Genomic DNA, 22,468 nt, shown 5'->3' on the forward strand with positions numbered 1-22,468 from the left:
CATGAGGATACAAGGCACACCATCGAGCGCCAAGTACAACGACCAGCGACAAAGCTCAACGCCACCAAGCAACCCATCATCTTCAATGTTGGCGATCTCATGTGGCTACACCTTCACAAGGACCGCTTCCCCAACGAACGCAAGTCCAAACTGCTACCTCGAGCCGATGGACCCTTCAAGGTGCTAGAACGCTACAACAACAATGCCTACAAGATCGACCTCCCACGAGACAAGTACAACATGAGCGACATCTTCAACATCAAGGACCTCGTGCCATACCATGGTGATGAAACTTTCGATCCGAGGTCGGATCTTTCCCATGGGGGGGAGATGATGCGGAGCATCCCTCGCTCATCCCCATGGACGTACCTACATCTCCCTTAACACCACTTGGACCCATGACAAGAGCTCGAGCAAAGGCTATCGAAGATAAGGTGAACTCGCTCCTCTCCGAACTCCCTCTCTCTACTCACAATACATGGCTACTACCTCATGCGGAGACTCTATGTGTGATCAGGTACTTGGAGGAGAGCCACGGGACAGCTACACTCAATTGCCAAGATGGCGAGGACACCAAGCATGAAGATCAAGAGGAAGGACTGCTTTGGAAGCTACAGGCCCTGGACGGCCGGCCAGGCACGAACGTCCGACCCCTGGAAGATGCTACAGCCGAGAGAGGAGAGGCTGGCCAGAGCTATAGGCCTCGGACGACCAGCCCAGCCCGAACGACCGGACACTCCCAGGCTCCAAACGACCGAGCCCTTACGGACGACCGTGCCAGCGACCACAGAATAGAAATTACTGAAATCCGAAGGCGTCCAGACGACCGTGCCAGCGACCATAGAACAGAATCTGCGGACATTCAAGGAACCCCGGACGTCCGGGACCCCGCGAGCCTCCGGACGACCAGCGCCCCATGGACGTTCGGACCCTGGCTGCGTCCAGCTGTGGGTTGAGGCCCATGTACCCCTTCACTTCGCCCCTCTTTTGCACTAAGACTATAAATAGACCACTCCCACCTCCTAGGTAGGGTTAGCATTGTGATAGCTCATTTAAGATAGAGCATTGCTCATCTGTACCGGATCTACTCCTCGTGAGGGACCGCACCTCTTCGGAGAAGATCCATCCGGATTCAAGACCTCCATCCAGAGAAGACAATCAAGACCTCCTCATGGAGAAGAACGGTTACTCTTGTATCGTCCCTTGTTGACTTTGGATCTCGTGTTACTTTGTGCCTCGATGATCTAGCACTTGTGTGATCTATTTTTTGTTGGTTGAGTGTTTCTCTTGTTTTCCCCTCGTGATTCCCCTCGTGTTCTTCTGCGTGTTCTTCGTGTTCCCCGTAGGTTCCACTCCAAACATGAAAGATTGGCCCCATAGGGTTCCGACCTACATCACCTGCGTTGGTCTCAAGATTGACAATAGATGGCCCGTTCCAGAGAATCACTTGTGGTTCAAAGCAAGTGTTTCCAATGCCGAGGATTGGTTGAGTTGAAGTTCATTTCATTGCTTGTTATTTGTCGTGTGATGAAAACTTTAGTATTTATAATGTATCCTCGTTGGCGATGTGGGTTGATGACCTTTTGTATGTATTAAAATGATATGCCTATGATAAACTTACTAAATTTATGAATGGCTTTCGAGTCGCTTCTCTGAGTGAGTGGTGCAACGAGGCAAAAATATATTTTCCGAATACATAATTGTACGTGCATTGCAACAGGTTATCGGATGAGGCCAATCAACAATAGTAGTACACTATTTGTACTAGCTTCACATGCTTCGCGCGTCTGGCTGGTGTTTTTACTGTAGCCATATGTTAATGTGTTCGCTGTACGTAACCAGCACCTCGAATCCTCGATACTACTAGTAGGAGTACTATATAAGTAGGAGGAGTAGTAGGGTGGCATGGGCCAGAACAAGCATTCACGTCCAGGAGTACGGCACACGCCACCACCACGACATCCATCTAACACCATATTTCTTGGAGTCCGTGCTAGAGCAATCTCTTCAACCTCGTCGTTTCTCTAACTTCAGCCATCGCACGGCGGGCGAGGTGGGGATTTGCCGATAGTCAGTTTCCTCAACTGCGGTCCCACTTGTAAGGCCAACTCCAACGCATGACCCCAAACGGACCTCCATTTTGCATGAACTCCAACGATAATTTTGACTAGAAAAGCAAGACCAAAGAAAATAAGAACCACAAGAATACATTTTAGAAGATATCCAACTTCCATAAATGCTCCTGAAAGTTGGATTAGTGCCTTCTCAATGCATTCATTGTTGATTTGCGGAGGCTCGATCTAGCGTGCTTCTTTCTTCTTTGAGTGTAAAGAAGTAGACGTTGCTTCCTCGCATCTAGTCTCATGTCTAGCCTCTATTCTAGTAGGAGTATCAACAAGTGCACTAGTCTCATCTCTAGCCTCTATGCTAGCTAAAAGTGCTAGAACATCTACTAAATTGTGCTCTGTCAATATATCGATGTACTCTTCTTCCCAATACCAAAACTTGCATCCATTCTATTACACAATAAAAAATTTAAGTTAGCACAACTAGTCTAATCCGAGAGCACAACCGAAGATTTGGTCAGGTTCTTCCTCCTTTTGCCGACACGTGGGACATCCAGCATACAGGTCGTGTCATGCAAGAAAATAGAGTGGTAGTTGAAGCCACGTGATGTGCATCTTGGGTTAAACTGTAAATAGAATCTTACTACTCTTGAGTAACTCCAAAAGCGGCCACCGAAGATCTTTATTGGATTTGTTTTACATCACCAGCACGTCGAGGTGAAAGATGTGCAGGTTCAGTGGGTCCTCTTGCATTTTCACTGACATGTGGGACCGCATGTGAGCAAACAGACGATGGGCTCCGCGCGTCCGCTGGCTGGCTGAGAAGAGAGATAGAGGAAGGCTGAGCACGGACTCCATGAAATTTGTTCTACGTAACCAGCACCTCGATATTCATGTGTGGTTGTTTCTAGAATAAAAAAAAGGAGGTACCCCCACTTATATTACTCCCACTACACCTAGCCTAAGGTTAGTAGGTGACCTTGCGCTTGGCTCTTTGCCTCTTCCGGAAGTCGATGGTTCTACAGTAGTACTTCTGGCAATCTGACACCAAATGAACTGCTGCACGTCCACTGCTTGTAAGCAAAAGTTTCTCCTCCTGCGGCGAGCCACCGCGCATGTGTCGGCGATGGAGAAGGCGTAATCAAGCTTCTCGTCGTTCTGCGAGTTGACGGGACACATCAAAGTTATTTAGTACGTACTCTCTCCAAAAAAGGGCTGACCATGTCATTGCTACCATCTCGTGCTCCGTCGTTGAGTACGTGCACTATTCATGTGTCATCGAGGAGAAAAAATATTGCATAGGTGCCATCGAAGTGCATGACTCACTTACGCACTGGTTATCTGATTATCTCCATTTTCTTGCATGACACGTGCACCTTGATGCTAGATGTCTCGCGTGTTGGGAAAAGGATGAACAAAGCTCACATAAAAGAAAAGAGTTGAAGAGCATAGATTCCCGACGACCGAGAAGGAGCAAGGAACCTCGCGGTGGAGCGTCTACAAGGAACCTTGCGCGTTTTCCCCTGTTTTTTGCCGCCTGCCCACCTATAAACAAATAAAAGAACATGAACTCTTCGCTAACCACTAGAAACGGTACATCAGGATGCTAAGTTGAAGATGTTTTATACTCCCTCCGTTCCCAAATAGGTGTCTTTTTAGAGATTTCAATAAGGGACTACATATGAAACAAAATGAGTGGATCTACACTCTAAAATATGTCTACATACATCCGTATGTTGTAGTCTATTTGAAATGGTTAGAAAGACTTATATTTAGGAACAGAGGGAGTAGTTTATATTGATAACCACGCAACAAGCCACACATGTACAGGACGCATGCATCCACGCATGTACACAAGCCAACGCACTAACTCCATCTGGTCCAACTCCTGCACATACACGCACAGCATGGAGCACACACCGCACATACACAACACGTGCATGCACACACGCTCGGCCGCAGAATGCACGTGAATAACACATGCATGCGCACACACTCGGCTGCATGGAGGCGTGCGGCATCTGCGGTGATGTCCGGTTCGTCGTGCTACGGCAAAGCTCGCACGCAACGGCGCCTACACATCTCTTGCAGCACCTCTTTGCCGTCGTTGCTCAACGACTAGTCGGAGACGAAGACGACCGCAGCCTCGGCCTTAGAGCTAGCACCGATGGAAAAACACGCACGCTGCATGCACACGAGCACGTACAGAGTGCCCACGACGTGGTGCATCCCCAGTCGCCTCTACTGCTTATGCGCACATTGTCTATCAAGGCGGCTGCATGCTAATGATGATGTGGGTGAGATCTTCTAGGACTCAGATGATGACGAGGAAAATTATGAGACACAAGGTGACATACACCGTCAAGGTCCACGGTCAAGGGGGTGCTAGTAAGTGCTTAGATGTGCTTAGATGAGGTGCTAAGTGCATTAAATGGCTTAGTAACTCAAGTCTTCAATGCATAGGTGCTTAGTTTATTGGTGCCACGTCATATTTTATGCCTACGTGGCAGGCTTAGCAGCTATACATGGTGGAGCACTGGGAGAGGCCAAGGCTGGTCATAGTGGGGAGTAACTTATACTATAACATATTACTATGTTACTCTAAACATGTCTATAAACCGGAAAGGAGGGAGTCGTAACATAGACTAGTGTCATATGCGGAGTATGGGAGCACATGATATTTCCCCGTCCGGACCGATCCCAAGTTGGCTTCTCACCTTCTTGGCCCAACAAAAACCCCTCCCCCCTCCCGCACGCGCTTCCCGCTTGGCGCCAGCTGAGCCCGCCGCTCCACATTGATGGCAAGTCAGGGCGACGCGACCTCTCACTGCTTCTGCCGTTGAAGCGGCACGCCGACCGAGGGCACCGCCCGCTGCATGCCCGGCATTTCAGACTACACAGTGGAGAGTAACTTTAGAGCAAGTACTAAAATTAGATGACATAAGCAGGCTATAAGGATTTAAATATAGTATTTGTGCTTATTTGAAGGAGAGAGAAGAGAAGCGGATTGTAAACGTGTAGCTGGTTGTACTCCAACATACTTTGTGAGACAAAAGGTGGGGCCATTATTAATGATATAGTATTTATACTAAAGGGACTAACAGACGCCTTAATTACTCCTTTTTTAGACAAACCTTGGTGGGGCTATTATTGACTTGGACGTGGGCTTTGGGGGGGCAAAGGCCTACTATTATACTCGCACGACCGACCTGACATGCTCTACCCTAGCCGTCGCTTTATCATATAGTTTTGCACCATTCCAGATCTTAGCGTCGCCATGCAATTCTTCTCCAGCCCTCCTTCCGGCGTGCACCGCGAGAAGGGACAACAGTCCACCGAACCCCGCCTTTCGTGATCCTGTACGGGAGAGGGGCGATCAAGTTTTGGGGGAGCACACTCCTGTGACTACTGCCAGCGACGACTTCCTCAATGACAGCCTTCTTCCCTGACCTCGGTAACCTCTTCATCAACGACATGAGTGACAACATCAACCACATCCGTTCTGCTCCCGCTATACAGTATGTGATTCTGTCCTCCTGGTTTAGTCCGCACCATTACTTTGATGTTTGCAATTGTCATCATGATCTATTTACTACTGATTTGGATTAAATCTCATAGTAAACTGCTCATATATTCAACAATCCAATCCAAAAACCTGATTATAGGCAATTTACTCCGAGTGGTTTTGCTGCGCTTTTGAAGCCGCCTACTTTTAAGGGGGTGCAATATAAAAGGTGGCGCACAAGAGCAGTATATTGGTTTCAGATCATGTACTGCTATGACGCCACTAAGGGTAAGCCTGAGGGCGATCTTAATCCTACACAGCAAGAAGCTTTTTAGAACATGGATACCCTCTTCAAAGCCGCCCTGCTGAGTGTTCTTGATGATTCCATTGTGGATTCATATATGTCATTTGACAGCGGCAAAGACATGTGGGCTGCGCTCGAGGCCACGTTTGGGCCTTCGGGCGCTAGCAACGAGTTGTATGTCATGGAGCAATTCTGTGACTATAAGATGACTGATGAGCGCTTTGTTGTTCAACAGACTCATGAGATACAGTCACTCTCTAAGGAACTTGAGTACTTTAAGTGTGTGTTGCCGGACAAATTTGTTGTTGGGACCATCATTGCCAAGCTTCCACCTTCGTGGAATGATTTTGCTACTTCTCTGAAAAACAAGAGACATGAGTTTTCTGTTTTGGATCTCATTAGCACTCTTGATTTTGAGGAGAAGGCGAGAGCAAAAGACACACGTGCTCGGGTCGCTGAGGGAGCTTCTAGTGCCCACATGGTACACGAGAAGAACTTCCAGCCCAACCAGCCCCAAAACAACAAGAACAAATCTTAGGGGAAAGGCAAGTTTGATGCAAAGAACAAGCCGTCACATTCTACCAACTTCAAGAAGAATTCTCATAACGGGAAGGGATACAAACCTCAATTTTGGTAGCACCGCACAAAATTTATATGGATGCATCTACCTGCTGTCAGCTAACCTCATGGTGCTCCAGGTATTCCTACATTTGTAACTAGGTACAATGACCATCGCAAGATGAAATTAGCTTATTCGTACGTTGACTTGCTGAGTGCAGTGCAGAACGATCCTATCATGTGTGGAGGAGCAAACAAGCAGTGCAACCGATTTTCTTTATTTCCACACCTTCTCACAGCTTTGTATTGGTTATAGTATGGTGAATCATTGACATGCACAGACATGCTAAACTTTTGTTCTTCTGAATGTTAGTATGCATACCGTATCTTCTAAAGCTTAGTTTAATGTGAGTGTCTGCATCCAGTACCGCATCCTCTAATTTGGTGGATGCACACAGAGAAAATAAATCTCCTTAATTTACTCCATAACCACCCTATTAAATAGGCCTAGTAACAAACCAGGCGCATGCAGTGGCCGGCGGGCACATGCATCCTACATGCATGGCCAGTCAGCCAAGTCCATGCACCAGCTCCAATGCAGCAATGCAAAAGAAGATAGCAGTTCTTGGGAAAAAGCGAGTAGTTGGTGCAGCGGGCCTTATAAACATGAATAGCTCACTCTCCCGCTTCCGTCTCCCTCCCCCCCCCCAATTCCCCCCGCTCACCTTCTTCCTCACTCGTACAGAAAACACCTGCTCCTCTTCTTCCACTCCTACAGAAATCCCAAGCCCTCCTTCTTTCCCACTTGCACTGCAACTAGGCTCAACTGTGGCTACTCTGCTCAAACCCGTGAGCTCGGTGCAACGCCCACAAGGAAAATGGAGTCGGCTGGACCCAGCGCCAAGAAGATGAGGCTCCCGCCAGCAGCAACGCCGGTTGTAGATCCCGCACCCGGTAGCGCGAGGAGAACCGGCGAGCCCCCCCCTCCCCCCGCCCACCCGAATCTGAGGAACCGGCAAAATCTCCGGTGGACCGCATAAGCGTATCTCCCGGACGTCATCCTTGAGGAGATCATCTCGCTTCTCCCCGCCAAGGATTGTTGCCGCACACAAGTCCTCTCAACTCGGTGGCGCCCTCTATGGCGCACCGCGCCCCTCAATCTCAACTGTCATCAGATATCTGTCCTTCCTGAATTTGATCTCCTCAGAGCCATCATCTCTTCTCACCAGCAGGGCCCCGTTCAATGCCTCTGCATCCTGACACGCTACCTGCTGTCCATACCTGGCAAGGTGGAAGCTTGGCTGACATCCCCTGAATTCGGAAAACTCCAGCAGTTTGAATTGTACCATTACCACAAAAGTTACATACCACGAACACACCAAGAATTCGTGCCCACACCACCATTGTCCATCTCGCGGTTTACCTCCTCTCTCTCCACACCGCCACCTTCACCTAGTGCCATTTACCAGACGATCTGGTACAAATGCTTCGACTCCCACTCCTAAAAAAACGTTTGCTTGTGGTGGTTTATCTGTCAGAGGCCTCACTGCACAGCATCATCCACTCCAGTTGCCCTGCTGTGACGCCCCCGATTCAATCGTACACTAATCATGCACGCAAACGTGTACGATCAAGATCAGGGACTCACGGGAAGATATCACAACACAACTCTAAAACATAAATAAGTCATACAAGCATCATAATACAAGCCAGGGGCCTCGAGGGCCCGAATACAAGTGCTCGATCATAGACGAGTCAGCGGAAGCAACAATATCTGAGTACAGACATAAGTTAAACAAGTTTGCCTTAAGAAGCCTAGCACAAACTAGGATACAGATCGAAAGAGGCGCAGGCCTCCTGCCTGGGATCCTCCTAACTACTCCTGGACGTCGTCAGCGGGCTGCACGTAGTAGGGGCACCTCCGGTGTAGTAGGGGTCGTCGTCGACGGTGGCGTCTGGCTCCAGAACCCCAGCATCTGGTTGCGACAACCAGAAAGAAAGGGAAAGGGGAAAAGGGGGGGAGAAAGCAACCGTGAGTACTCATCCAAAGTACTCGCAAGCAAGGAACTACACTACATATGCATGGGTATATGTGTAAAGGGCCATATCAGTGGACTGAACTGCAAAATGCCAGAATAAGAGGGGGATAGCTAACCCTGTCGAAGACTACGCTTCTGGCAGCCTCCGTCTTGCAGCATGTAGGAGAGAGTAGATTGAAGTCCTCCAAGTAGCATCTTCAAGTAGCATCTCCAAGCAGCATCGCATAGCATAACCCTACCCGGCGATCCTCCTCTCGTCGCCCTGTAGAAAAGCGATCACCGGGTTGTCTGTGGAACTTGGAAGGGTGTGTTTTATTAAGTATCCGGTTCTAGTTGTCATAAGGTCAAGGTACAACTCCAAGTCGTCCTGTTACCGAAGATCACGGCTATTCGAATAGATTAACTTCCCTGCAGGGGTGCACCACATAGCCCAACACACTCGATCCCATTTGGCCGGACACACTTTCCTGGGTCATGCCCGGCCTCGGAAGATCAACACGTCACAGCCCCACCTAGGCAAAACAGAGAGGCCAGCACGCCGGTCTAAACCTAAGCGCACAGGGGTCTGGGCCCATCGCCCATAGCACACCTGCACGTTGCGAGGGCGGCCGAAAGCAGACCTAGCCTAGTGGCGTTCCAGTCCAATTCGGCGCGCGCCGCTCCGTCGCTGACGTCTGAAGTGCTTCGGCTGATACCACGACGTCGGGATACCCATAACTACTCCCACGTAGATGGTTAGTGCGTATAGGCTCGTAGCCGACTCAGATCAAATACCAAGATCTCGTGAAGCGTGTTAAGTATCCGCGAACGCCGACCAGGGCCAGGCCCACCTGTCTCCTAGGTGGTCTCAACCTGCCCTGTCGCTCCGCCACAAAGTAACAGTCGAGGGCCGTCGGGAACCCAGGCCCACCTCTACCGGGATGGAGCCACCTGTCCTTTCAGCCCCCTCATCAGAATCACTTGCGGGTACTCATCGAGCTGACCCGACTTTAGCCACCATCTGTATAGTATGTATGTATGTATAATATATACCCGTGATCACCTCCTGAGTGATCACGGCCCAATAGCATAGCAAGGCAGACAGACAAGAGTGTAGGGCCACTGATGGAACACTAGCATCCTATACTAAGCATTTAGGATTGCGGGTAAGGTATCAATTACTGTAGCAGCAATGACAGGCTATGCATCAGAATAGGATTAACGGAAAGCAGTAACATGCTACACTACTCTAATGCAAGCAGTATAGAATAGAATAGGCGATATCTGGTGATCAAGGGGGGGGGGCTTGCCTGGTTGCTCTGGCAAGAGAGAGGGGTCGTCAACTCCGTAGTCGAACTGGTCAGCAGCAGCGTCGGTCTCGTAGTCTACCGGAGAGAAGAGAGGGAAGAAATAATGAATACAGAGCAAACAAAGCATCACAAAATATAACAAGGCAATACGCGGTGTTCGGTGTGCCCTAACGCGATAGTAGGTGATACCGGTGAAGGGGGAAAACATCCGGGAAAGTATTCCCGGTGTTTCGTGTTTTCGGGCAGAGGAGCCGGAGGGGGAAAGTTGCGAGTTTGATAGGTTAGGGGTGTGTGGCGGACGAACGGACTGCGTATCCGGATTCGTCTCGTCGTTCTGAGCAACTTTCATGTAGAAAGTATTTTAATCCGAGTTACGGATTAAAAGATATGATTTTCTAAAGATTTTATTAATTTCTGGAATTTAATTAATTATTTAAATAAATTCGAAATTAGATTTATGACATCAGCATGATGTCATGCTGGCGTCAGCAGTCAACAGGGTTGACTGGTCAACCTGACCAGTGGGCCCCACTGGTCAGTGACAAATTTTAATTTAACAGATTAATTAAATTAATCAAAATTAATTAGTGGGTGGGCCCCACTGTCATACTAATTAGTTAGCTAATTAACAGTAGTTAATTAGGTTAACTAATCATTAGGTTAATTAATCTTATTAGGTTAATTTAATCAGAATTAATTAGGTTAATTAATTGGGTTATTAATTAATTAATTATTTTCATTATTTATCTACTTATTTATTTATTTAATTCTTTTTTTTTCTTTTTTTTTAACAGAAACGTTCTGGGGCGCGGGCCCCCACATGCCAATGGCCCGGGGGCCATAGCGGGCAAACGGGTTACGGCCACGGGCGTACGGGCGCGGGCACGAGCGCCCCACGGGGCGAGCACGGGCGCTGGCCTCGGGCGTGACCAGCAGCGCTGGCGCCGGTGGCCACGAAGCCGACCAGGGGAGGCGGCGGACCTGGCAGGTCGCCAGGTCGGCGAGGGCGAGGCCAGCTCGGGGTGAGGCGTGGCCGAGGCGAGGCAAGGCAGGGCGACGGCCCGGGCGGAGGGCGACGCCGTCCGGGGCAAGACGAGGCCGGCGCGGGCGGAGGCACGCCGGTCAGGGCGAGTGCGCGTGAGACGGAGAGAGAGGGAGGGCCGGGGGTCGAGGGCGCGCCTGGGGCGATGGCCGGTGCGTCGGCCGCGGTGAGCGCGTCGTGGGGGGGAAAGAGGAGAGGAAGCGGGGCTCACGGCGGGTCGTAGGGACTAGGCAGCGGGCGTGAGGAGGGCGACGGGGACGAGGCGTCGACGGAGAGGACGACGGGGTCGCAGCGGAAGCAGGCCGGCGGGGAGGCGGACGGCGAAGAGGTCGGAGAGGGGCAGCCCGGCGAGGAGGAGGGGCCGACGAGGTCACCGTGCGGCGAGGGCGAGGCGGCGACGTCGGGGGCCGGCGCGGCGGCGACGGCGGGGGCCCCTTCCAGTCCAGGAAAGGGGAGGAGGGTGAGGCCGACGGCGAGCGACGGGCGGGGCGGCGCCGGTGATGCGTCGGGGAGGCGGCGATGGGTTCGGGCCCGATCCCGATTGGATCGGGGGGGGGGGGGGGAAGGGAGTGGGGCGAGAGGAGAGGTGGGGATCGGCGGGTTGTGGTGGAGCGTGGGCCGTCGATGGGATCGGGGGTTGCCCCGATCTAGATCGGGGAAGGACGAGGGAGGAGTGGGACGAGGGGGAGGGAGTGGGTGGCGGCTAGGGTTGGCCTGGGGTGGGGGGATAAGGAGAGGGAGTGGTGGCCGGTTGGGCCGGTGGGGGGTTGTGGCCTGCTGGGCCGAAGCCCAGTGGGGGGGGGTTGCTTTCTCCTTTTTTTTAGCTTTGTTTTCTGTTTTCTTTTCTTTATCTATTTTCTTTTAATTTCTGTTTCATAAAATATAAATACAACTCCTAATTTAATGTTATAATTTATTCTACTGCCCCAAAAGTTTGACACCTAATTAAAATAGTTTGTATTATTATTATATTTAAAAGGCATTTAATTAATTGTTATAGCTGCTATTTTAATTAGTTTAGAGCCTTTAAACATTTTATAAAATTTGTGGTTTCTCCACCATTATTACTAAGGATTTATTGGTCACATTTAGCACATTTTAGTTTTTATGTTCGAAAACTTTTATCGTTTGACTTTAATTCAAATTTGAATTCGAATCGGTTTCGAACTAACACGAGGTTAGCAACAGTAACCGAGGTGACGTGGCATCGTTAACGCGGGATTACTGTAGTCTAATTATCCGGGCATCACAATTCTCCTCCACTACAAGAAATCTCGTCCCGAGATTTAAGAGGGGGTAAGGGGGAAAGTTCTGGTTACGGTATTCTAACGGATCTTCTCGGTCTTGGTTGCTCTTCTCGAAGTGGTTGATCCATTACATTGATGTCTTCATTTCTTTATTCCAAGGCATCATGATGAAGTTGTCGTCCTTTCTTCGGGGAACTCCATCGTACTTACGAACAGGTAAGGGGCAGCTCTACAATGATAGGATGTTATAAGGGAAATTCATCTGGGGTATCCCAGGAATAAACATATGAGTAGCTCTCGAGTTGAACAAATGACACACATCGAAAGCAAAGTAAGACAGTGTAATAAGAGGTTGCAAGCGGATAGGCAATCGTTCATTGCCTGAAGCAGAGTGCGAAAGGGGTTCAGAGCAACGGGAATAAGTATTGTGTCCGATACCAGAATAGATCAACAGGCAAGTGGCCCGTGAATTACATACAAAGTCAAGCACGAGGAATAACGCTGACAACAGGGTGTACAGGAGAGTCAGGTTTCGATCCTGTGGAACGGTGGGTTATGGGCCCACCATGTGGGTTAAAAGCAGGAAGGCGCTAATATTTGCACGGTCAAGATAACAAGGTATGTCAGAGGATAGCCTGTCGGTTTTGTTGTCAACAATGTCGGTACCAAGGGCGAGGGAGGAAGAGAACCATTTCCCTGCTCGTTGAATGAGGCGGACCATTAGGCAAAGTTCTCGTCCATCGGTGGCTACCGAAATGTCATCAACAATAGTAACAGGTTCTTGCTAACAGAATTGTACACCGAGGAGTTTACATAAGCAGTAGAATATTGCTGCTTAGATCATATAGATCACAAGAAAGGTTCAAACAACCAATGGAAAGTAAAATATGATTATCATATTAAACAGAACAATGGAAAGGAAAACGTGTTTAAACACATAATTCAGGGATATATCCTTCCCAAGGACAAGCAGAGCATGATATCCGTGGCAGGATATAATGTAGAAAACTCTTTAGGAGAATTTTCATGACATTACCCATACAACGGTGTTAGGATAAATGATAAATAAAATTTAGCATCGTGCTTCAAATGTTCCTGTTGAAAATCGGAGTACCATTGACATGCTTCGAGATAGCATTGACATGGTCTTCAGGTGAAGATCAGACTTTGGAAACACGAAGGATCCATCAGGAATAACTTGTGGAATAAGTCTTACAATTTCCTCATGGGTGAATGAATAACCTTGCTGATAAGGAATCTATAATGATAGGTCCTCCAGCCAGGGGGGTGCTAGGCATGACATCATGTTACCGGGCCATCAAAGGACAAACAACATAATTCCTGGAAAGTTGTCCCAACCATCATATCTGACCGAGATTCAGATCCAATTGGTGTCATGATGCCTCAGACTCAGGATGTCCGAGAAGAAAAGGCGCAACACAAATCACTGAAATGGCATTGCAAGATTCTCGGGAAATGAACTATGGGAGCGGGTTCCTGAAACAATAGTTCATCATTAAACCAAGGAGAGGTGAGGAGGTGGCTGATTGACTCAGCGACAATTCATTGAGATTTTCAAAAGATGGATTTCCACAATAATGTGAACAAGAAGATGACATTTGTCAGATCAAATGGTATAAAATGTATGCTCGAGGAAAACATACACAATTAAACATTGGTTGAAAGGTGCACCCGAAATATGGGTTGGGTTGCACGACCAATGTCAGAATGGTGATTCAATAGTCAATAGCCTAAGAATGAACTTTCGACCATTAACTTCAAAAAAAAATAGGGTTGCTAGAAGGAAAGAATCCAAACAACACCGTTCACTTGTTGGAATTAACACGGGGACCAAGATAGAATGGTGATGGTGAGAAGTATTTCTATGTCAAGAATTCTCAAGAGGTGGAACAAATCTCAGAACATTCTTGACATAAAGGTAATACTCCAAGGTAAAGAAGAACAATTGCTGGATAGCAAGGAACTCGAGGTATAACACCAAACATGAACAAGCTTGTGTTGGTGGGAGGGCAATAAAGTGGTCGACGATAATACCATTCATCGAGGGCAAGGATGGTATGTCTCATCATGAATTCAATTGATATCCTGGATGAGCTCAGAATGTTGATGATCACGACACCTTTGTCGCGAGAGTTCATGAAGATGTAATCGATCGGTAACGACATCAAGTCAAGTAATGATGAAGTGAAAGGTTATTGGAACCAAGGGTACGACACAAACTCGAAACCAAGCTTGTTGTTCAAGGCGAAATGATATGACGATGAGGATCGACGTAAGGTTAGTTCATCGTCGAAAATTGGTGCTCCGAGAATAAGGACCAGGTAGCACAGTTAGAATCGTCACGACAATGATATAGCCAAACAGGCTAGGAATGGCGTGATCGGGTACAAACTCGTACTTATAGAAGCTTACTGAAGAGTTGTTGAACCGAAGAGCGGACTCGGTTCAGTTATCGGTGTCTTTGAGTGTTCAATAACTCAGAGCCTGTGAAAAATTGGAATTAGTTGGAAGGTAGCACTTGATGAAGAACTCATAAGAAGTTATTGTCAGGACCCCGACTCGATGTCACATCGATCTAGCTGGTAACACCTCATATCACTTTGCGGCCTCACGCACGGTATCCCCACGGGTGTCGTCTTACCTTTTTCCCGGGACCGTTTGCGCCTTTTGGCTCACGTATATGATAGTGTCGCTAGCATCCATATGATAAAGAGCCCGGGCTGACATGACTAGTCGTAAACCCAAAGTGGCACAGACTTACAGGGACAGGCATCCATGACCCAGCTTCGAACGTGTCGGTCATCAGCAAGTGGGTCCGGGCTGTAGCACTGGGCTAGCAGGACTCCGGTAAACCGGGCTGTAGCGGGCTAACAGGACTCCGGTACTCAAAGCGTGACATTTCCCCGAAGGGACAGACACAGGAACGAAGAAGGACACATGCCGGCCAGCCTAAGTGTTCCAGAGCAGTAGCAAGCTACCATGGCTCAGCGGTAACACTAGGAGACATTTCCCGGTAAGAGAGGCTACTAAAGATAAACAACTAGATAGTCAGATCCCACACATACCAAGCATTTCAATCATACACACAATATGCTCGATATGTGCAAATACAACGAAGCATCACAACATGACTCTACGACACAAGTACTTTATTTAAGGCTCAGTGAGCCATACATAACATACACACAAAGGTACGGGTCTCACGACCCAACATACAAGTCATACAGTCATACAAGCCAACAGCGGAAGTAACTTGTCTGAGTACAGACAACTAGTAAAATAAAAGAGGCTTGGAAAGCCTGGCTATACTATGTGGTCCTTCACAAGCTCAGGGTCACCACCTGGGTCTTTAGCCTACTCGTTGATGTCAACGTCTACATAGAACCCATCAGAAGGGGTTGCAGCGTCTTCTGTAAAAATGTAGATTATAGCAACATGAGTACAAAGGTACTCAGCAAGACTTACATCAGATCCTACATACATGCATAGTATCAAGAAGGGTTGGTGGAGTTATTGCAGCAAGCCAGCTTTGACTCTTGGCTAGACTATCCTACGATACTCCATTTGAAACAGTTTTGCGCACACGAGTCCACTATTCACCACTTCAATACACTACCGAGGATCCACCTCCGTCTTCCTACGGAAGAGCCATCCTCGGCACTCACACTTATCTTGAGGCTTTTATCAGTTTCCATTTACTTGTCTATGAACTGTATAGGCAACCAAGTAGTCCTTTACCGCGGACGCGGCTATTCGAATAGATCATGTTAACCCTGCAGGGAGTACTTCTTCATACACGCTCTCACCACTTACCGTCGTTTACACGACATGTACTCGGCAACCTTCAAGCGGAAGCCCAACGTGGGTGTCGGCCACGACCTACCTAATCACCTAAGCCTCCAGTCCAGGTTTATCGCCTATTCAGGTTCCATCCGCAGGGAGTCCGGCCGAGGTTTCCCATACGGCCCCGAACGATGTGAACAGGGTTCCCGAGATACCTAACGGGTATTCGGTACACCGTGCCACGTACCTACCGCATCACAGCCCACCCCTACGGTCAGCGCTGTCCACGGCCTCCAGTAGGCTACAAACACCAGAAACTACTTGCAACTCCTGGACGGAGAACTAGGGTGAATAAGAAGTCGAGAGGGTCCATTGGTTTCGGGCCCAATGCATGGTAGTAGCTGATCTTAAATCACACATACAGATCTCAGTGCTTAAGGTCGGCTTCAATGAAACAACCCACCATGTACTCCTACATGGCCTCTCATCGATACCTTTACCAAATCGTGTTCACCACACCACTCTCATTACCGACATAATCATTTCACTCTAGCCCATCACCCAGATGAACCAGACCTGACACGACTCTAAGCATAGCAGGCATAGCAAGGTAGGAACAACACATACATAGGGCTCAATCAACTCCTACACATGCTAGTGGGTTTCATCTAGTTACTGTGGCAATGACAGGTCATGCAGAGGAAATGGGTTCAACTACCGTAGCACACAGCAGTTTGAATCGCGTTGTCTTAATGCAGTAAAAGAGAGCAGGAGCGAGAACATGGGATTGTATCGATATGATCAAATGGTTGGTTGCTTGCCTGATGGTTCGTTGCACGGATACGGTTCTTCGTTAGGGTAGTCACGGTACTCCTCGGGGACAGATCCTGTCGCAAAGGATAACGATACACAGGCATCACCAAACAATGTGCAACAATATGATGCATGCATGAAACATGGCAATATGAGTGTGTTGGGCTAATGCAACTAAAGCCAGAAGTGTTTGAGCAAATTTGAATCAAAGATTCAAATTCCAAATTCAAATATGGCCTTTTAAAGTGCCTTTTCTTGTTCTGTTTAAAACATCAATTTAACTTGTTTGATCATGCATGAAAATAGTACAGATGGATAGATTGGATTTTTCTGATCATTTTTCATATATAATTTGTCCAATTTGGAGTTACAGAATAAAAGTTATGAATTTTTGAAGTTTAATTAATATTCTGGAATTTCCTGATTTAATTTAAATCCAGAAATATCATTTACTGCGTCAGCCTGACGTCACAGTGACATCAGCAGGTCAACAGGGCTGGCTCGGGTCAAACCTGACGTGTGGGGTCCACACGTCAGTGACACAGGGGCTAATCCCGTGTTGACCCGGGCTGGTTAGCTTTGACTAAGCCCTGGGGCCCACTTGTCAGCGTCAGTAGGTGGTGGGTTAGTGGCTAATTAACTAGGCCACGTCAGCTCGCCGGAGTTCTGGCCGGCGGCGACCATCAGTGCGGCGGCGATAGTGGTTTTGGTCGTTTCGGCCACCAAATGAACCGCGGAGGCCACCGGAGTGAAGCTGAGGACGACCCGCGGCTCTTGGCGGAGTCCGTTGGGGTCGGGGTGGCCGGAGTCGACGGCGGCGAGCTCGGTTGCGGCCGCCGGGGTTCGGTCGTGCACGGGAAGGGGTGTTGCAGGGGGTTTGGGGTAGCGTTGGTGCGTGCTACGTGCTCCTAGTGAGATGTGGAGCACGATGGTGAGCTCGGTTGGGCGCTACGGCGACCGTGGCCACGACGGCGACATCGCCGGCGGCGTGAAGCTTTCGGCCGCGGTGGGGCTAGGGCCTAGGGGTCGGGAGAGAGCAGGGAAGAAGGGGGAAACGGTGGCGTAGCTCACCGCGGTTGCAGTGGGCGTCGAAACGGGCTCGGGGACGCGCTGGAGACGGCGAATTCGTCGGCGACGGTGATCGGAGCCCGAAGAGGGGAACGGCGACGTGGCGGCGATGCAGGGCTTCCGGGGACTTGTGGAGCGGTGGGGAGGAAGAGGGAGTCGAGGCGGAGCTCCTGAGCTGGTCGGGGGAGCGAGGGGTGGTCGGAGACGGTGGCTAAGGCGAACGGCGGCGACGGTGAGCTTCGGCCGTGAGAGAGAGAGAGCGAGGGAGAGCCGGGGGAGAGTGAATGGGGTGTCGGCGAGGTCGGGGCGACGACCAGAAGACGATCCACGCGGCGCAACGGCGACCAGGGCGATGCAGAGAGGCTGGGTGGTGCGTGGCGAGCTCGAGCGCGCCATGCTCACCTCCCTGCCTGCTCTGGCGAGGGGAAGCAGCTGGCTGGCACGGGCCAGCACAGTGCTGGGCCGGCTGGGCTGGGCCGCACAGGGAGGAGCCCAGGTAAGCTTCTCCCTTTATTTATTTTCTGTTTTCTGTTTTTATTTAATATATCTGCAACTTTGTTGAATTAAATAAAATACCTAGGCAACTCCAAAAATCACCAAACTACTCCTGGCTCATAGTTGGATTATTTCCAACATGAAACATTTTAGTTTGGAGATATTTGAGCATTTAAATATTTTATATTATTTTAAATGCCCAAATTCAAATAGCTATGATTTAATTCAAAACCCTAGGATGGCCTAGGAAAATGTGCACCACTTTTGGCAGAGGTTCTGAACCAAGGCAAAAATGATGGGCATTTTAGAAGGGCATTTCAGGTTCATTGAAAATTATTTTAGTAAACCCTAGTTGGTTTCAGAGGGGACTGGGGGTTCTGTCATCCCCATTTCAAGTTTCTGATGAAAGAGTAAACATGATGCAACACTCTAATGCATGACTAGCTAGGGTGTGACAACTCACCCCCACTCAAAAGAATCTCGTCCCGAGATTTGGGTTCCTCCGAGAAGAAGGCGGGATATTCAAGTCGAAGACGATCCTCCCTTTCCCAAGTTGCTTCATCTTCAGAATGGTGCGACCATTGAACCTTGAGAAACTTGATATTATGACGTCGCGTGGTACGCTCGGCTTGATCGAGGATACGAATGGGGTACTCCCGATATGTAAGATTATCTTGGAGATCAAGCGTTTCGTGGTCCACTTCACGGATAGGATCCGAGAAGCAACGCCTGAGTTGAGAAACGTGGAAGACATCGTGAACTCTGGAGAGGTGCGGAGGTAGTTCCAATTGGTAGGCAACTTCTCCTCGTTTGGCAAGAATGCGAAAAGGTCCAATGTAACGAGGAGCCAATTTGCCTTTGATACCGAAACGATGGGTTCCCTTCAGAGGGGTGACCCGAAGATAAGCCTTCTCGTCAACCTCGAAAGTCATAGCCTTATGTTTTCGGTCATATTGACTCTTTTGACGAGATTGGGCTGTTTTCAACTTTTCACGAACGATACGAACTTGTTCTTCTGCTTCCTGAATCATATCCGGGCCAAAGAATTGTCTTTCCCCGGTCTCTGACCAGTTAAGGGGTGTTCGACATCGTCGTCCATAGAGAACTTCAAAAGGGGCTTTACCCAAGCTAGATTGATAGCTGTTGTTGTAAGCGAATTCGGCAAATGGAAGGCACTTCTCCCAGTCCATTCCGAAAGAGATAACAGAGGCTCGAAGCATGTCTTCTAGAATTTGGTTGACGCGTTCCACTTGACCACTTGACTGAGGGTGGAAAGCGGTGCTAAAGGAGAGACGAGTTCCCATAGCATTTTGGAAACTTTCCCAAAATCGAGAGGTGAAAAGACTTCCTCGATCCGAATTGATTTCCAAAGGAACACCATGGAGGGACACTATTCGGGAGATGTATAAGTCTGCCAGCTGACTAGCGGTTATACTCTCACGAACAGGTAAGAAATGAGCTACTTTGGAAAGACGATCGACCACGACGAAAATAGCATTATTCCCTCTTTTGGTCCTGGGAAAACCGGTAATGAAATCCATACCAATTTTATCCCATTTCCATTCAGGAATAGCTAAGGGTTGAAGGGTGCCAGCAGGCCGTTGATGCTCTGCTTTTACACGACGACAGACGTCGCAATTTGCAATATACTGAGCAATTTCTCTCTTCATCCTAGTCCACCAGAACCTCTGGCGTAGGTCCTGATACATTTTAGTGCTACCGGGATGAATGGTGAGAGGAGATTCATGAGCTTCCTTAAGGATCAATCGCCTCAGGTTGCGCACCTTGGGAACCACTAGTCGATCCCCGAAGTATACGACTCCTTGATCATTAACGGAGAAACAATTCGCAATTCCTTTCTGAATGTTTCTCTTGATGCGGGAGATTCCCGGATCTACCTTCTGTGCTTTGATAATTTGATCCGTAAGGGTAGGTTTTGCCACCAAGGTGGAGAGAAAACCTTGAGGTACAATGTGAAGGTTAAGCTTCCGAAATTCCTCATGGAGAAGCGGTTGACTTTGTTGTAACATCAGGTTGTTACAATAAGATTTACGACTTAGCGCATCAGCCATGACGTTGGCTTTCCCTGGGGTATAGGTTATTCCTAAGTCGAAGTCTGTGATCAATTCAACCCAACGTCTTTGCCTGAGATTCAGATCCGGTTGGGTGAAATGTACTTCAGACTTTGGTGATCAGTGAATATTTCGCAACGATTACCGAGGAGGTAATGTCGCCAGGTCTTAAGTGCATAGACTACGGCTGCAAGCTCTAGATCATGGGTAGGATAGTTCTCCTCATGTGGGTGCAATTGCCGTGAAGCGTAAGCAATTACGTGTCGATCTTGCATAAGAATGCAACCTAGTCCTTGTCGCGAGGCGTCGCAGTAGATAACAAAGTCCTTGGAGAAGTCTGGCGGTACCAGCACGGGAGCAGAGGTCAGGCGTCTTTTCAGTTCCTGAAAACTGTGCTCACATTGTGGAGTCCATTCGAACTTCTTATCTTTCTTGAGGAGTTCGGTTAGAGGTTTGGCAACCTTGGAGAAGTTCTCGACAAAGCGACGGCAATAGCTCGCTAAGCCTAGAAAACTCCGAACTTGCTTGACCGATTCGGGTGGAGTCCAATCAAGGACGGCTTGAACTCGCTCAGGGTTAACAGCAATACCTTTACCAGATATTACATGACCCAGATAGGTCACTTCTGATAACCAGAATTCACATTTAGAAAATTTGGCATAAAGGCGATGCTCTCGAAGTTTCTTCAACACTAGCCTTAGATGTTCGGCATGTTCTTCCTCGTTCTTGGAGTAGATGAGTATATCATCGAGATAAACTACGACGAATTTATCCAAATACTCCATGAAGATTGAGTTCATTAACCGAGAAAAGGTGGCTGGAGCGTTGGTTAATCCGAAGGACATGACGGTGTACTCGTATTGGCCATAACGAGTAACAAAGGCCGTTTTAGGAATGTCCCCGTTTCTGATTTTGATTTGATGGTAGCCCAACCTCAAATCCATCTTGGAGAAGACTGAGGATCCAGCGAGCTGATCATACAGGTCGTTGATCCTGGGAAGTGGATATTTGTTTTTGATTGTGACCAAATTGACAGGTCGGTAATCTACAACCATCCGGTCCGTACCATCTTTCTTCTTGACGAATAGGACGGGGCAAGCCCACGGAGATGAGCTAGGTCGGATGAAACCCTTTTTCAAGGATTCATCGAGTTGTTTCTTAAGCTCGGCTAGTTCTAGGGGTGCCATTTTGTAAGGTCTTCTAGCAATCGGAACGGTTCCGGGGATGAGGTCTATTACGAACTCAACATCCCTGTCAGGTGGAACACCTGGCAATTCCTCTGGAAAGACATCCGGAAAGTCACGGACTACCGGAACGTCCTCAAGGTCTGGCAAAGGGCTGGCGTTAAGAGAATATAATTGTCGCTTGGCTATTCGAGTCAAAACATTGACTATCTTCCCCGAAGGATGGGTGAGTTGAACGGTCCTAGAGAAGCAATCAATTTTGGCTTGATGAGCTGACATCCAGTCCATACCCAAAATGATATTAATATCTGAAGATTTAAGGGCTATCAAAGATGCGAGGAAAACAAGTCTATCGACTTGGATTTCATTTCCATGGCTTACTCTAGAAGTTTGCCATTTGGATCCCGGAGTTTGAATTACCATGGAGGATGGCAAGTCACAGAATGCAACGTTATGCAAACGAGCATAATTTTCAGATATAAAAGAATGAGAGGCTCCTGTATCGAAAAGAACAGATGCCGGGTGGCAATTAACAAGAAGCGTACCGAGAACGACGTTGGGATCTTCTTGAGCTTCTTCGGCAGAGATACAATTGACCTGGCCACGTGAAGCGGTGACCGGTTTAGCGTGGAATACTTTCCCTGTCGGCTTGCCACGGCCAACAGCTTTAGCAGATTGATTGGGGTTGGTCTGGGGGCACTCCCGCATATAGTGACCAGATTCCCCACACTTGAAACAAGTCACGGAACTGGTACGTGGAGGAGCATTATTGGTTGGACCCCCATAGGGCTTGGCTGGAGCAGACTGTTGAGCGGGGCGAGGCGCCTGGAAAGATGGCCTCGGTGTGAACCTGGGTGGCAGGGCGGTGTTGGGTACCCACACGCGGCGCTTCTGAGGACCAGCACCGGATGAGGAACCCATGTCACGTCCATGCTTGCGTGTTGCGTCGTAGTCAGTCTGACCAGTTTCAGCACTGATGGCT

This window comes from Triticum aestivum, chromosome 1B, assembly GCF_018294505.1.
Source record: "Triticum aestivum cultivar Chinese Spring chromosome 1B, IWGSC CS RefSeq v2.1, whole genome shotgun sequence".
Classification (NCBI taxonomy): Eukaryota; Viridiplantae; Streptophyta; class Magnoliopsida; order Poales; family Poaceae; genus Triticum; species Triticum aestivum.